Consider the following 15,539-nt stretch of genomic DNA (forward strand, 5'->3'; position numbering starts at 1 on the left):
GTCTCCCTCTCCCCACCTTTATATAGCATAACTCAAAACAACTGAGAAAGAAAAACAAAATAGACGTTTTTAACTTAAAACCCTAGAGCCTACATTTCCTGTGTCGTGTTGAGTACATTTGGTTGCTCTCTTACCCACTGACTTCAGATCCTGGCGGAGGGTCCTGGGTTGGACCCAGTAAACCCTAGTCTCGTCTCCAGCTTGGCATTCTTTTACCCCTCAGTCCTCCGTGAGCCTGCCTCCTTTGTAGCTGCTGGAGGAGACAAATGGTTCCTTTGTTTCGTCTCTTCAAAGGCTCCGTTTATTGTTCTGTAAGTGCTAACTCCCAGCCAATCTCAGAAGTTTCCACACTTTGGCGCTCACTTGGCCTGTCTTTGCTATGGTCCTTTTGGGCGACATCTGTCCCCAGGATGGACCCTAGCGGGGTTGGAGGTGGAGGTGACTGCAAAGGAGACTCTCCCGGGGGAGATTTTGGCTGTTTAATCTCTGACCTTCCTCTGGAAGCCAGTGGGAATGGGAGCCTGCTCCTTTGGTGGGCTTGCAGAAGTCCCAGACCCAGGCTTCTGACTTTCTGTGGGTAGCTCACCTTTGTTCTTCGTTTTAGATTGTCTGTTCTTTCTGTAACTCCTTTCAAGTGGACTTGGTTACAGAAGAAGCTTTCTTTTTTCTTTCTTTTCATTTTTTCAAAAATTTTATTTATTTTGAGAGAGAGAGAGAGAGAGAGAGAGATAGTGAGTGGGGGAAGGGCAGAGAAAGGGAGACAGAATCCCACGCAGGCTCCATGAGATGTCAACGCAGAGCCTGATGTGAGCTCGAACTCACAAACCTGGAGATCATGACCTGAGCTGAAATCAAGAGTTGGAGGCTTAACCGACCAAGCCACCGGGGCACCCCACCGAAGGAGCTTTCTTGAAGGTACCTAGTGAACTCTGATCACCAAAGCCAATGACCTCTTTCCCATTTCCCTTCTTGACTTTGCTACTCTCTCTACAGGCGAACTGATGGCTTTTGGAAATGATTGCTCTTTTGAGTCTCATTAAACGATGGCTCTTAACTGGAGGTGATTTTGCCCCCCCCCTCCAAGGGGATCTTTGGCAAAGTCTGGTGACATTCTGAGTTGTTACAAAGGGGTGGGGCTATGGCAGAATGTCCTGGGGTGCCCAGCACAGCCCCATTACGGAAAGGTGTTGGGCCGGTGGGTCAGGTTGGGAATACCTGGTGTAGCTCCACATTCTGCTGAGGTCATTCTCACCTCTCCAGTTTGGTCCCCCCTCTCCCTCGCTCTTCCTCCTACATGTAGCTACGTGTAACTGCTGGAATCGTCTCGCAGTGGACTCCTAATTGTTCCTACTTTCACACCCCATTTATCTTTGCACACTCTTCTTCATTTAAAAGTCTTCCGTGGCTTCCAATGGACAAGAATGAGTCTCCATTTCTTGGACTCGGCATTCTAGGCCCACCTGCAGCTGCTCTCCACCTTCTCTTACTCTTCTTTCCACCAAGCCTGCATGTCAGAGAGACAGGTGATTTATAGTCACTCTGAGTGACAAGCCAGCCTCCCCCTCAGCACTTTTGTTCAGATAGTCCCTCTAGTCTTACTGCCTCTTCTGGATTTATCTAAGAATTACCTTCCTTTCGGGACCCAGCAAAAGCCCTATTTTCTCTGTGGAGTCTCCCCTTGCTACCCAAGCCCATGACCATCTTACAGGATCATCAAAGTTTGGAGCCGGAAGCAGTGTTGGAGAACATCTAGTGAAGTGCTTTGGAAACACACATGTTTGCTCTCAGAGTGGGTTCAAGGGGATGCCTGGCTAATATGGACTCGCTGTGGCCTTTTCTAGCCATCAGAGAAGGGCATCCTCTTCTCCTCTACAAGACTGCAAATGTCACAAGTCGGCAGTCAAGTCTGGGTGAGTGATTAGTTAATCCTGTTACAGAGAACGGATGCATGTTCACACGCCCCTGGGTGAGAAATCTAACGGGTGGACTTTTCCAATTACTTTTTGGCTACGTAAGAATCTAGTATATGAGGAGTGCTGTGGAATCAGCTTGCCCCGGGGGCCCATTCTGTCATGACCACTTGCTAAATCTGGCGCGTCACATGACCTCCCTGAACCCTATTTTCCTCATCTGTAAAATCGGCTGCCGTAACTGTCGCACCTATCTTATTGAAGATGTTGTAAGAAGGAGAAAATGAGATAGTGCATTTCATACAGAGCCTTGTGCCTGGCCCTCACTTTGTGAGTGTTAGCCGTTGTTGGTATGGATCCTTGATTTAGCAGAAAATTATTTATTGAGCTATTTTAAGTTTAATCTATCACTATTTCACGGTGCTCTACAGAGGATTGCGTAACATCTATATCCTCTGTCACTTCATCCAGCATGAAGAATGGTGGACTGATACAAGCTTGTCGTTGGACAGATGAAAAAGCGAGGTCTGGCATCACAAAGAGATGACCTAATGTTTGCTGACTAATTCCTAACCCACCCCTCTCCTGACTCCGACTGCTACGGGACTTACTATTCCAGGCATATGCCATTTTATAGACCTGTTCATCCAGAGAGAGCAAAATGCTGGAAGCAGAATTATGTATTGTTCCTAGTTAAGACAAACCAAGGCATTGTGTTAAAATTGCCGTCCTTTGACTGAATCCATATGCCGTCCAGGGGCTGACCACCAGGGAGTGGTCCTGGAAGGTCCAGAGCACAAGGGACTACCTTGGTCCCTGGCTACACGAGGCTTGTGCTGAAATCGGCATCTGCCTTCATGCCCTGGCGAGCTGGCCTGGACACTGGAAAAACTTTTCCTTCAAAGCACAGATGATCGTCCAGATTTGGAAACTCTGACTTCTAGCCCACGTTTCTCCCTATCAGATTTTAGTTCAAGGGTTGCTAACTCAGACGCTTACAGGGGCTGGCAGGGAATGTAAAAGGGGAATGCTTTAGGGAGTGGTGGGGGGTCTGTACCAAACTGGAGAACGTTTGCCCATGCGGGCCCGGCAGCTGCTTCCAATTTCTCAGGTAGAGGTAGAAATTCAGATTTTAAAATGGTGGCAACTAATTTTTAAAATTATATGTAGAAACAAAACATGTCGGTGAGAGAGATTCAGCTCTCGGGCTGCCAGTCTGAGGTCTGTGCTTTTAGGGAATCCAGCTGATGGGTACTCTTGCAGGAGATTTTCCTGATGATTTCCCCCTTCCCTTGAGAGTCTTGACTGGTCCCTCATTCTTTTGTGATAGGAAATCTAACAGTGTACTGCTTTGGTGGGTCTTCACACCTGACTCCTTGAGCAGAAGCTTCTGGGGTCGGGACAGATTGTGCCTTATTCACGTGTGCATCTGCCGAGGAAGTCAACACGTTGCACGACTCTGGGGCCTCCATTCACAGAGCATGTGGTCCTCAGGGTCTGCCTAGCACAGTGCCTGGTGCACGGTGGGCCCTGGGGCAAACAGAAAGAGCTTCCAAAGGAGGCATACCCAGCCCAGCCCAGTTTGTTTTGGAAGTGTGGATGACCGCTTGTCTTTCTTCTTTTTAAAAAATTGATTTATTATTTATTTTGAGAGAGAGAGAGAAAACTGGCACGAGTGGGGGAGCGGGCAGAGAGCGAGGGAGAGGGAGAATTCCAAGGGGGCTCTGCACCGTCAGGGCAAAGCCCAACTAGGGGCTCAGTCTCATGAATCATGAGATCAGGACCTGAGTCAAAACGAAAAGCTGGACACACTTAACCCACTGTGCCCCCCAGGTGGTCCCAGACCGGTTCTAATCAAAAGAGAGAGAGGAGCTTTGAGAATTCTTCCTTGCTTCGGCTCCCCTGATCTGTGGGTCTCGTTCACGTGTCCTTGATGACAGGGGAGATCCGAGATGCTTGGGCCGAGGGGGATGGAGACAGGAGCCGGTCCAGAGCCAGGCCAAGTAGATTGGACTCCCTGACCAAAAAACAGAAGCAATAAAATAAAAACCAAACTAGGGTTCGTAACAGCTTTAAACACCACCGCTTGCGGGGCTCTTTCCTCCTAAGTTTACAAACCCACCGAGGGGAAAATCCTCCCAGAGTTGACGAGAGGAGGGAGGTGCCGGTGTGGGAATATGGCGCGATAGGTGCCAGGCCGGGAGAAGCTCACGACGTCGGAGTTTTCCCATGGAAAGTGATGACCCTTACAGGGTCATAAAATCAGTGTAATTCGTGGTGGTCAACGTTTTTCACAGAAATGCACTAGCAGAGAACATATCAAAGCCATCGAAGACTATTGCTAAGTACGGTTTTATCCTCTCTCTCTGTTTCTCGGTCTCTGTCTCTGTCTCTCTCTCTCTCTGTGTCGACTTGGCCGTGGTGCAAACTGCATCATCTCTAACTGCGAGTGAACAGTGTTAGACAGCCACTGTAAGACGTCCTTAAATCTCCACAGTAGCCCTATGCAGTGTGTGGATGAGTATTCCATTTTACAGATGGGAAGTGGGAGGTGTTTCAAAGACTTGCTCGGATTCACACAGCGAGTGGCAGAGACGGGATCCAGCGTCAAGTCCTTCTGATGCCACAGCCTCCCCCATATCTGCTCTGCTATCACGTGCCGGCGGCCCTGGGACCAGGGGCTTGCTATTTCTTGGCTGCTGCTGCTGCTGCTGAGGGCAGGTTTCCTTTGGAAAATGCTGGAGGAGTCGAGGAGAGCACTTACCTCTCAGTGCTGCCCCTGCCCTGGTGCCTAGGGCCAGAGACATATGGGTATCAAGGAGAACATTAGTGTTAGGACAATGAATACATATAAATGGACGAGTCCTTGCCCTCCAAAGAGCTTGGTAAAGAACACATTCTCTCTCTCTCTCTCTCTCTCTCTCTCTGCCTGGAAAGTTTTGTAAGGCAGCTTAGCAACATTTTCACTTGTGCAGTAGACTTGTGTTGGTGAGGCGACGAGGGCAGAGGAAGAGGCAGTGGTGGTGGACGGAGGAGAGAACCCAGCCTGGCGATCCTAGAACCCTGGCGGTCCTGCGGGTCAGGTGAAAATTCTGGCCCTGAGTTGGGATGCGGCGCCTTGGAAAAATTCCTTTGCCGGGATGAGCCTCCGTGTCTCCGGTCTCTGTAGAAAGTGGTGACAACGGTAACTGCCCCGTGGGGTTAAATGGGAGCACACGCCCTCAGAAACCATAGCTGCTTTGTGGTTAACTTAGCGGTATCCTCGTCTGGGAGCTTCCAGCGTCTTCATTTTCTCCGACTGGAATGCGGTCCCCTACCTCAGGGGCTGATTCGAGGGTTCGGGGCGAGAATGCATGGTAGGTTCCAAGCTGTGTGCCTTAGCTGCCACGTTGGGGGACGTCCACCTGCCGTAGGTCTTATTACTGGGGGTGAAGCACGGGCCGGTGACTCTGCCCGTCACTTTCTGCTCGCACGGCCGGGTGGTCACTGCACCCAGCCTCCGGTCCGCAAGGTAAGGCGGACTCCTGTCTGTGCCCCTCAGTTCAAACGCACAAACCCTTGCTGCTGTCTGTGGGCCATCTTGGCATTATCACGGTCATTTTCGTCTCCGAGGGGAGGAGTGGGGGCAGGGCGTAGATGTTGGGACCTGGCCAGGGAACTTCACAGGCCCCACAAAGAATTTTTTTTTTTTAAAGTGTTGATTTGGTAAGAGGCAGAGGGGAATTCCGTGGATAAATAATAATTTATGCAAGGGAGGCCATCTGCTTCCCTGTTGAAGCATGAGCACATAATTGCAGGCTCATTTCCCTTCCCATTCCTTGCCCTTTACCTTTCAACCCCTTAAATAATTATATTGACACCTCCCCAGCTGACTGGGTGGGGGGGGGGAGAGGTGTGGGGTGCCCAGCTTGGATGCTGGCTATAGACGGTTTGCCATAAAACTGAAACAATTAATTTTAATGCATTAGAGGATTAAACACTAAATAAGAACATATTGAAGTTCTGGAGGGTATATCTGAATGTTGTGCTGGAAATTAATAAAAACTGGCTTCGCTGGAGACATTCAATTGTAAATTAAATTTCGTCTTTGAACAAAGACTCTGTTATAGGGCTCTCTAATTAGATTAGGAATCAAAACCGGTGTTCCCCAAGCCCTCTCCACGCCACCCTGCGCTTACCCTGGCTTCTACGAGAATGTTTTGGGACTCTGGATTTATGCACGAATTCTTCTGTCTCTCCTTGCAGCTTGGGTGAATTCTGGCGGAGGTGGGGAGGGGTGGTGAGGTGCAGGCTCAGGGTCATTTTGGGAGTCGTGCTGAAGCGCTTCCAGCCGAGAGAGCAAAACGGCTTGAGGACAGACGCTTGCCTGCTGATATAGAGGCGCCCAGGGGGCTCAGTTGGTTGGGCATCTGACTCTTGACTTTGGCGCAGGTCGTGATCTCTTTACAGTCGTGGAATCGGGCTCTGTGCTGAGCGTGGAACCTGCTTGGGATTCTGTCCCTTCCTCTCCCTCTGCCCCTCCTCTCCTCCTCCTCAAAAAAAAGTCCAAATTTTATCATTGTTTTGCTATGGTAAAGAACACTGATAGGAACATCTTGGGGCATACAGCTTTTATCTACAGGATCATTTCCTTAGGGTAGAGTCTTAGAAGTAGAAATATCGAGTTGGATGTGTTTCTAAGGCCCTTGATATATATTGCTAAAGCACTTGCAGAAAGGTATCGAGGTGATTGAGACTGCCTTAAATATGTATGACAGTGTTAGCACTGGGTTTATTATCTTTCTAAAAAGTCCTTTGCTTTAATCTGCATTTTGTTGATTAACAGTGAGAACAAATCTAATAATTATATAAACAACGGAAGCACATCTTAATTGATATGCCAATTAAAAAAATAGATACGACATTATTGGTGTGTTTTCCTGAAGGAGTCCCCCTCCCCCCAAAAGACTGAATGAGAGCATTTGTTGGTGAGGATAAGAGAACGAAGTGGCCCGAACAGCCTCAATAAAACTGCTGATAGTGGGATTTGCAGATAAGGCAGAAGGACATATGGCTGGACCATTTCTCTGTAGCTTATTCTTTGTGCCTTATCAGCGTAGAGGCCTGCTCCCCTGCAAATGAGCTACACCTGGCAGTACAATAAAAAGATGTGTGTGGAGCAGGTGGACAGAGGGAGCTGCCGGAGACAGCTCCCGGCGCGTAGGACAGGATTGAAGGTACAGAACGTTGTGACCGGAGGAGGCTTAGCCAACACCGGGAATTGGCGTGTCTTTAAACATTTTAGTTTAGTTTCACTGCCCAGTGGAGTATTTTATTTTATTATGTTATTTTACTGTTTAAACTGTTAAAACACATTTATTTATTTTTGGGAGAGAGAGCGCGGGCACGCACGCGCGCACACAGGTGGGGCAGGGGCAGAGTGATAGGGAGAGAGAGAATCCCAAGCAGGCTCTGCACTGTTGGTGCAGAGCCTGATGTGGGGCTTAAACTCACGAACCTGTGAACCTGAGCAGACATCAAGGGTGGGGCGCTTAACCCGCTGAGCCACCCAGGGGAACCTGGAATATTTTATTTCCGCGAGAAGTCGGACCTTGTCTCTAGATGAGGTACCAGTGTGATCCCAGGGACACGCTCCAGGATGGAGAGATTTTCGTCCTGCGACTTTCCTCCGAGCGCTCAGGTGTATTGATCCGAGTCCAGAGTGCTAACCGTTGGACGATGGAACCCGCTCGCTCAGGTGTATTAATCATTCCACCCTCACAGCAACCCAATCAGAAGGATATACCGTTCTTATTTACATCCTGCACAGGAGGTAACCGCAGCACGAGGAGGTTAAATAATGTGTCTGCAATCAGTGAGTAAACAGGAGAGCGGAGATTCAAACAGAGGCAGTCTGAAGAGGGCAGGAGAGAGACTTTGAAACTGGAGAGCACAAACTATGATTAGGCGGATAGTCACTGGGAAAATGCAGTCCATTAGGGTAGATGTCCTGACTTAAAAAAAAAAAAAAATCTGAATTTTCAGCGAAAATGATATTAGCCAACCTTGGCTTCCTGAAAGATATCAGTGAAATCACGTGGGTGAAGTGAGCATGAGACAGAGATGTCAGGGAGGGTCAGTAGAGCCCCTTGTAGCCATCTGAGGGTCAGAACCGGAAGAAATAAGCGGAACATTCCTATTCACAGTCCATTCACTTCCTACTCACGAAGCAGGAAGTGGACAGAGAACAGATGCCCTGAAGTTCAAGTCCTGCTGTCCACGTTCTCACAATCCAAATGGCTCAAACACTCTGAGCCTCAGTCCCCTCATCTTTAAAATGGGCGTAATAATGGCACCAACCTCACCAGGTTCTTGGGAATAAATGAGACCATGCGCATAATCTGCTGCTTTTGTCTGGCACGTCACACGTGCTCAGCAAATACTCGCGGTTAATGTGCAGTTATTCTTGCTTTCAGGAAGGGTCTGGTTAGCCTCACCTGTGTACTCCCCTGGGTTAGTGGAAATGTCTTGGATGACCCAGGAAAGGAATAAGACAGAGTCCTGAGGCCAAAGATTTTAGCTACAAATTCCCTCGCCTTGATAGGTGTTGATGGGTAAGAATTATTGAGAGGCAGGACTTCATAACTTATCTAAATGTAGAGGTGGATCAGGACGAAGGGAGTGGACACAAGATCCACTCAGAAAATAGACTCAGAAGCACCTAGAAGTAAGACCTTTTTTGACATGGGTTGTGAGTGGTGTTCCTTTTATTTATTTATTTATTTATTTTACACTTATTTATTTTTGGGAGACGGAGAACAAGCAGGGGAGGAACAGAGAGATGGAGGAGACACAGAATCCGAAGCAGGCTCCAGGCTCTGAGCTGTCAGCTCAGAGCCGGATGCGGGGCTTGAACTCACGAACGGTGAAGATCATGACCTGAGCCGAAGTCGGACGCTTAACCAACTGAGCCACCCAGGCACCCCGAGTTGTGTTCCTTTTAGCTGACCAGGACGAGCAAAAGAAAACAAAAGGGGAAAATGTAGCACTTCTCCGTTACTTAGGATCAAAATAGGGGTCTCTGGAATGCTGGGCTGGCTCAGTTGGTAGAGTGTGTGACTCTTGACCCTGGGGTTGTTAAGTTAGAGCTCCACTTTGTGGGTAGATAGTCCTTAAGAAAAATGAAACCTTTAAAACAAAAACAAAACACAGATCTCTGATATGGAAAGCAACATTCAGCCCTTGCCTCTGGAAAATCAACTAAATCTAAGTTGAATGAGTTAGAAAGAATTCTGGCCATAAAACAAGGTGCTTGAATCCACAGATTACCTTTTGTGAATAAATCATCTAAATATTACATCAGAGCTCGAACAAAAGTTCTGTGTCTCTAAAGTGACACTTTTTTTTTTTTTTTTAAGAGAGAGAGAGAAAGAGAGAAAGAGAAACTGAGCAGGAGAGGGGCAAAGGTGGGGGGAAGAGAGAGAATCTTAAGCAGGGTCCATGATGTGGGGCTTGATCCCACGACCCTGGGATCATGACCTAAACCGAAATCAAGAGTCAGACACTGAACCGATTTAGCCACCCAGTTGTCCTCACTCTATTATTAAAAAAAAAAAAAAAAAAAAAAAAAAAAAGAGTGAAAGGAGACCACGGAGACAATCAGAATCCTTTTAAACTCCAAATAAGGCATTTAACTAAGTAACATTAAAAAAAAACAAACACTGGGCTTTGGAACTAGACTCGTCATATAAACAGCTATCATTCATGCAGCATTTGCCATGTTCTAAATTCTACATCTAAAGCTTGATGCACCATGATTTCATTTTATTAACATTTTTTTAAAAATTAAAAAATATTTTTTAATGTTTATTTATTTTTGAGAGAGAGAGAGACAGAGCGCAAGAGGGGGAGGGGCAGAGATAGAAGGAGACACAGAATCCAAAGCAGGCTGCAGGCTCTGAGCTGTCAGCACAGAACCCGACGTGGGGCTCGAACTGAAATGACGACCTGAGCTGAAGTCGGATGCTTCACCGATTGAGCTACCCAGACACCCCTTATTAACATTTTTTTTATTAAAAAATATTTTTAAAGAATTTATTTTTTTAGGGCAATTTAATGTTCACAGCATAATTGAGAAGATGGTATTTCCCATATATTCCCCGCCCCACACATGCACGGCCTCCCCCTATTACCTACAACGCTCACTGGATGGTCCTCTTTCCACCGAAGATGAACCCACATTGACACATTATGATCCACTGAAGTTCAGTTTACCTGAGAGTTCACTCTTGGCATTATAGTTTCTAGGGTTTGGACAAATTTATAGTGACATGTATTCATCATTATGCTATCCTCCATTTTTTTTTTTTAACGCCCTAAACATTCTGTTCAATCTATTCATCCTTCTCTCACCCCCTACCCCTGTCCAGAACCACTGATATTTTTACTGTCTGCACAGTTTTGCTTTTCCCAGAATGGCAAAGAGTTGAAATCACACAGCATGTAGCCTTTTCAAATTGATTTCTTTCACTTAGTATCATGCACGGAAGGTTTCTCAATGTCTTTTCATGCCTTGATAGCTCATTTCGTTTCAGCCCTGAGTAATATTCCATTGTGTGGATGTCCCATGCTATCTACCCACTTACTTACAGGACATCTTGGTTGCTTCCAAGTTTTGGCAACTATGAATAGAGCTGCTATAAAAATCTCTGGGTAGGTTTTTGTGTGGACACAAAAGTTTTCAGTTGTTTTGGATAAATATCAAGGAGCGTGATTACTATTGTTTCGTTTCAAGTTTTCCAGCAGCCCTTGTGGTATGATCATCCTCATCCACATTTTACAGATGAGAAAACTAGGCTCAAAGAGTCATGATTTACCTAAAGATACACGGTCAGACTAGACCAGATGGGGTCCTTGTTGCTGATGTGATGCACTAGGAGTCAGAAGGCAGTCTTGCTCCCAGTTTTGCCCAGACACCTGGATACCCTCAATCTGCTAACTCAGCCTCTCCTCTGTAAAACAATGATTTGTGTTCTATGGCTTCACAGTGTCCTGTCAAATGCAATCCTGGGCAGAAAACCACTTTGGATTTCTCATGTTTCCAGTTAGAGCTGGGGACAAGTCACCGTGTCTCTGGGCTTCACGGTCACATCTGCGCAGTGAAAGCTTTGGACTCCTCTCCGGTTCTGGAAGTGTAGGATTTTGCATCTTCACACCCCTCTTGGTGCCTCAGTGGTGATTTGGAGACCCTGGCTCTCGGGTGGAGGGATGGGAAGCTGGGAATGCTTCTAGTTGAGCCTTGGGGTTGAATAACGTTGGTAATTTTGAAGTCTCATTATCTTACTCCCTGATGTTTCACTTCTGAACAACTGTAGTTCTTGAGGGCGGGTGTTGGGATAGCAGTGTTGGAAGTAGTTCCACTGGGGAAGGTGAAGGGCATGCGGGGTTTTTAATTCAGAATCGTGGTGACCAGATGCTGCTCAGAGTTGGTCTCCAGGGCGCCCCAGCCTCAAGCAAGGACCATACGGCGTTTGGAATTGAGCGTGATATTACATGGGGGCTGGGTGTTGGAGGAGAACATAGCAAGGGGTAGGGATAATACCCTGCAGTTGCCAGCTTGGTTGTAATCTCCGTGCTCTCACCCCACAGCTCTGTGACCCCAAGCTCTCCACGCCTGGCTTTCCATAAAGCAAGGATGGTAACACCCTCCTAACTGGTGTCTTAAGAAAGAAAAGACGTGGGAAGCCCCGTCTGGTGCCTAGTGTGCCGTTGTCCAGCTCACACTCTACAGAGGACGGTCTGGTCCTTGAAGGGGCGGGAAGCTGCCCTGGTTGTGCTTTCTAACAGAGCTGTGACGTGTCACTGAGGATGGCATGAGGATGGCACCTTCGTGTTTTTGTTCTCCTGCAGTGAGGTGTGGGCTGGGCAGTGGGAAGGGGGGAGCCAGGCGCTGCCTTACATAAGTCCTACCCTTATAAAAATGCTCTAATGTGGTTACTCTTCTGCCCACTGAGACAAGAAGACATTGAGGGGCTGGCCTTATGACCAGCTTTGTTTGGCCATCACAGTGAGATAGAGTTGTTGGCTTGCCGTTTCCAAGTCCAGGTCTCAAGGAGCTTTGTGTACTTTTCCTGCTCTTTCTTAGAAACCTGCCAGTTGCCACGAAGACAAACAGGCTGGAATGCTGGAGGGTGGGATACGAGATGGAGTAGATTCAAGGTGGCCCTGCCCCAAGCCAGCCTTGTCCTAGAGGCAGAACTGCCTCACTGAGCTACAGCTGAATGCGGATGCGTGCGTGAGCCCAGCCCAGATTAGAACCACCCAGCAGAGCCCCACCCAAACCTCCTACCCCACACAGTTGTGGGCTAAATGAATGGCACTCCTTTTTTTGGGGGGGGGGGTGATAGTTTCAAGTTTATGGAAGGGTTGGAAAGATAATATGTCCACCACCCAGTTTCAATTCCCCCCAATGTTATCATCTTACACTACTGTGGTACAAGTCTCTTTGTCAAAAGTAACAAACCAGCAATGGTATGCTACTATGAGCTAACCTGCAGGCAGTGTTTGGAATAACGCCATTTTTCTATTCCAGGACCCAATCCAAGACGCCAAATGCAGAGACTAAGTCTTTCCTTAGTCTCCTCTGACCTGTGAGAGCTTCTCAGTCTTCCTTGTTTTCCTGACTTTGACAGCTGTAGGTTTGCTGGTTAGTAATTCTGTAGAATGTCCTTCCACTTGGGTTGGCCTGATTTTTTTTTCTTTTCATGAGTAGACTGGAGTTCTCAGGTTTGGGAAAAAATATCACAGATGTGAAGTAAAATGCGTGAGATCCACTTGACATCATTCGGTGATGTTAACTTTGACACTTTTTAAAAAAAGTATGGGACACTTCATGAACTGGCCTGCCATCCTTGCACAGGGGCCATGCTAGTCTTCTCTGTATCATTCCAGTTTTAGTATATGTGCTGCTGAAGCGAGCACCACTTTGACACTTAATTAGAACAGTGTTTTCCAGGTTTCTCCCCTGTAAAGTTACTCTTTTTCTAAAGCATCTGCATTTTGGAGTGGTTTGTTTTGCAGCAGTTGATAGCTGTTACATACTGCTTCCTCACTGCATTCATGCCTCTCTGAGTTTGGTTTTTCCAAGTTATTTCCCGGACTGTTTTCCAACTTTAGTCTTTTGGTCGACAATCCGTTGTCATGTTGCCTTGGACGTCGATCGTGCCGAAGCAAAGTTGTAATTTCGCTTTCGAAATTCTAAGAATCGTTCTGGGTTCTGGTCAAATGCTGCTGCCTTTGTAAACCTTCCGTGGCTCACTCTGTAAACCCTTCTAGTATTAATTCACTCATTCGTTTATTTTGTGGAGCACTGTCTACATGCCAGTGTCTCTTCTAGGCTTTGGGCCCCAGCCATGCACCAGACAATTCTTAGGAAACTCGCCAGGAGAGAGCTACACAATTAACCCAGAAGTCAAATACTTTAAAGAGAAGTGTGTAACTTTGGTTTTCTCTGATATGCATGTTCTCATGTTGGAGGCATTCAATTGTAATCTTCCTGTGCATCTCAGCTAATCAATCAGTCGATAACCAGTTCAGTAAATATTTAGTGCGCATGTACCATGAACCAGGAATTGTGATAGGTGTCTACAATGGAATCTATCATGTTGCTCTTAGAGTCACAGAACTTAGGCATTGTCTTATCCAATTCTACTGTTTTTATTTTATTTTGTTTTGTTTTATTTAATTTAAATTTTTAAATTTTATTTTAAGTAAACTCTACACCACATGTGGGGCTCAAATTCATGACCCCAAGATCGAGGGTTGCATGCTCTATTGACTGAGCAGGCTAGGAGTCCCCAGTTCATTCTGTTGTTAAACTATGAAACAAGAACAACAGAGGGATGGCTTCCTTGGCAGATTGGGGGCTCCAATCCAGGACCAAGAAGTTCTAGCATGGGGTTGTGTCTGACTGCTCTCTTGGCTAACATAAAAGAAATGGCTGGCAGATCTCAAAGGTGAGAGCAAATTCACTCTCGCAGAGTTGGGGACAGGAGGTTGGGATGTCATTTACCCAGAAACTGATCTTCCTCCAGGGTGAGAATATGAGACCAATTCATCTCCCCAGAATTGAGACTGCCCTGGAGTGAAAGCAGTACTCATCGAACTTGCCCCTTTGACTGAAGATCAGTCATCTTATCCATGTGTTTGTTGTCTGTTTTCCCTACTGGGATATAAACTTCACAGAGACTTGTCTGTCCTTTTTATTTCTATATTAATCACATAAATCAGAGCCTGATATTTAGTAGGCATAAATACCCATGGCACAATGGAGTGAATAATGATTAAAAAAAATTTTTTTTGAGAGAGGGCACAAGTGAGCAAGGGGCAAAGAGAAAGAGAGGGAGAAAGAGAGAGAGAAGTGGGGCCCCAGCTCACCTGATGAGGTACTCGAACTCAGGAACTGTGAGATCATGACCTGAGCCAAAGTCAGATGCTTCACTGACTGAGCCACACAGACAGCTGAGTGAATATTGATTCATGAAGGGCCATGGGGCCATGGTCAGTGACTTATATCATAGGAAAACTTGACTGTGTCCTCTTGTCCAAAATCCTATCCTTCCATGGCTCCCCATAGCTGGTGAAATAAGCCCAATACTTCAACATTTATTGGCAAGAGCTCTTTGAATTGTAAACAATAGAAACTAATATCAAATGAGCCCAATAAAACAATATACCACATATTTTATTTTATTTTTTATTTTAGAGAGAGTGAGAGAGTGCTTGTGAGCATGGGAGAGGGGGCAGAGGGAGAGAGAAAGAGAATCCTAAGCAGGCTTCACGCTCAGCTTGGAACCTGATGCAGGGCTTGATCCCATGACTCTGGGATCATGACCTGAGCCGAAATCAAGAGTTGGGCACAACCAACTGAACCCCCCAGGTGCCCTTACAACACATTTTAAGAAGCAACAACATTTATTGCTTACCCAACTGTGCTTTTTTTTTTTTTTTTTTTTAATTTAGGTACAGTTGGATCAAGGAGTTCGGTTGACACATCAAAATTGACACGTCTTCCTCCTAGATCAATTGTTTTCCCTATTGGCTTCACTCTCAGGCAGACTCTCCCCATGTAGCAGTTCGTGGTTACATGAACGAAAACATCCCCTTCTTTTCCTTAAGCCAGTTTGAGTTGGGTTTCTGTCACTTTCAATAAAGAAAACGTCTTGACTAATACTCTCTCAACTATTCAGAGCATGGCATGGTGTTGATAAATGGAATGAATAAAGAAATGGGACCTGAGGATGGAGAAACTGAGTCTCATGATACCTCAAGCCCCTCTTGCTGATTGTCCCCCAGGAAGCTTGAGTTCAGTGACTTTTTTTTTTTTTTTTACATGTATTTATTTTGAGAGAGAGAGCATGAGAAAGAGAGCAAGCCAGGGAGGGCAGAGAGCGTGAGGGAAAGAAAGAATCCCAACCAAGGTCTGCGCTATCAGCGGAGACCCGGACATGGGGCTCTATTTCATGAACTGTGAGATCATGGCCTGAGCCAAGATCAAGAGTTGGATGCTTGACCGACTGAGCCACCCAGGCACCCTGAGTTCACTGACTTTTTAACGAAAGCTCGCCTTCCTTAGGCAAATGTCACTGAACA

The 15,539-nt window shown here is 46.6% G+C and overlaps 1 long non-coding RNA gene and 1 other non-coding gene across 2 annotated transcripts; one reads left to right on the forward strand and one right to left on the reverse strand.

Annotated features, from left to right (window-relative positions):
• Nucleotides 1-792: 792 nt before the first annotated feature.
• LOC123585461 lies at nucleotides 793-15,197 on the forward strand. Its single transcript, XR_006706201.1, has 3 exons — nucleotides 793-915; nucleotides 1,709-1,910; nucleotides 14,910-15,197. It is a non-coding gene; the product is annotated as an uncharacterized LOC123585461 (long non-coding RNA).
• LOC123587035 lies at nucleotides 12,763-12,869 on the reverse strand. Its single transcript, XR_006707105.1, has one exon. It is a non-coding gene; the product is annotated as a U6 spliceosomal RNA (small nuclear RNA).
• Nucleotides 15,198-15,539: the final 342 nt, after the last annotated feature.

Source organism: Leopardus geoffroyi, chromosome C3 (genome assembly GCF_018350155.1).
Source record: "Leopardus geoffroyi isolate Oge1 chromosome C3, O.geoffroyi_Oge1_pat1.0, whole genome shotgun sequence".
NCBI classification, from domain to species: Eukaryota; Metazoa; Chordata; class Mammalia; order Carnivora; family Felidae; genus Leopardus; species Leopardus geoffroyi.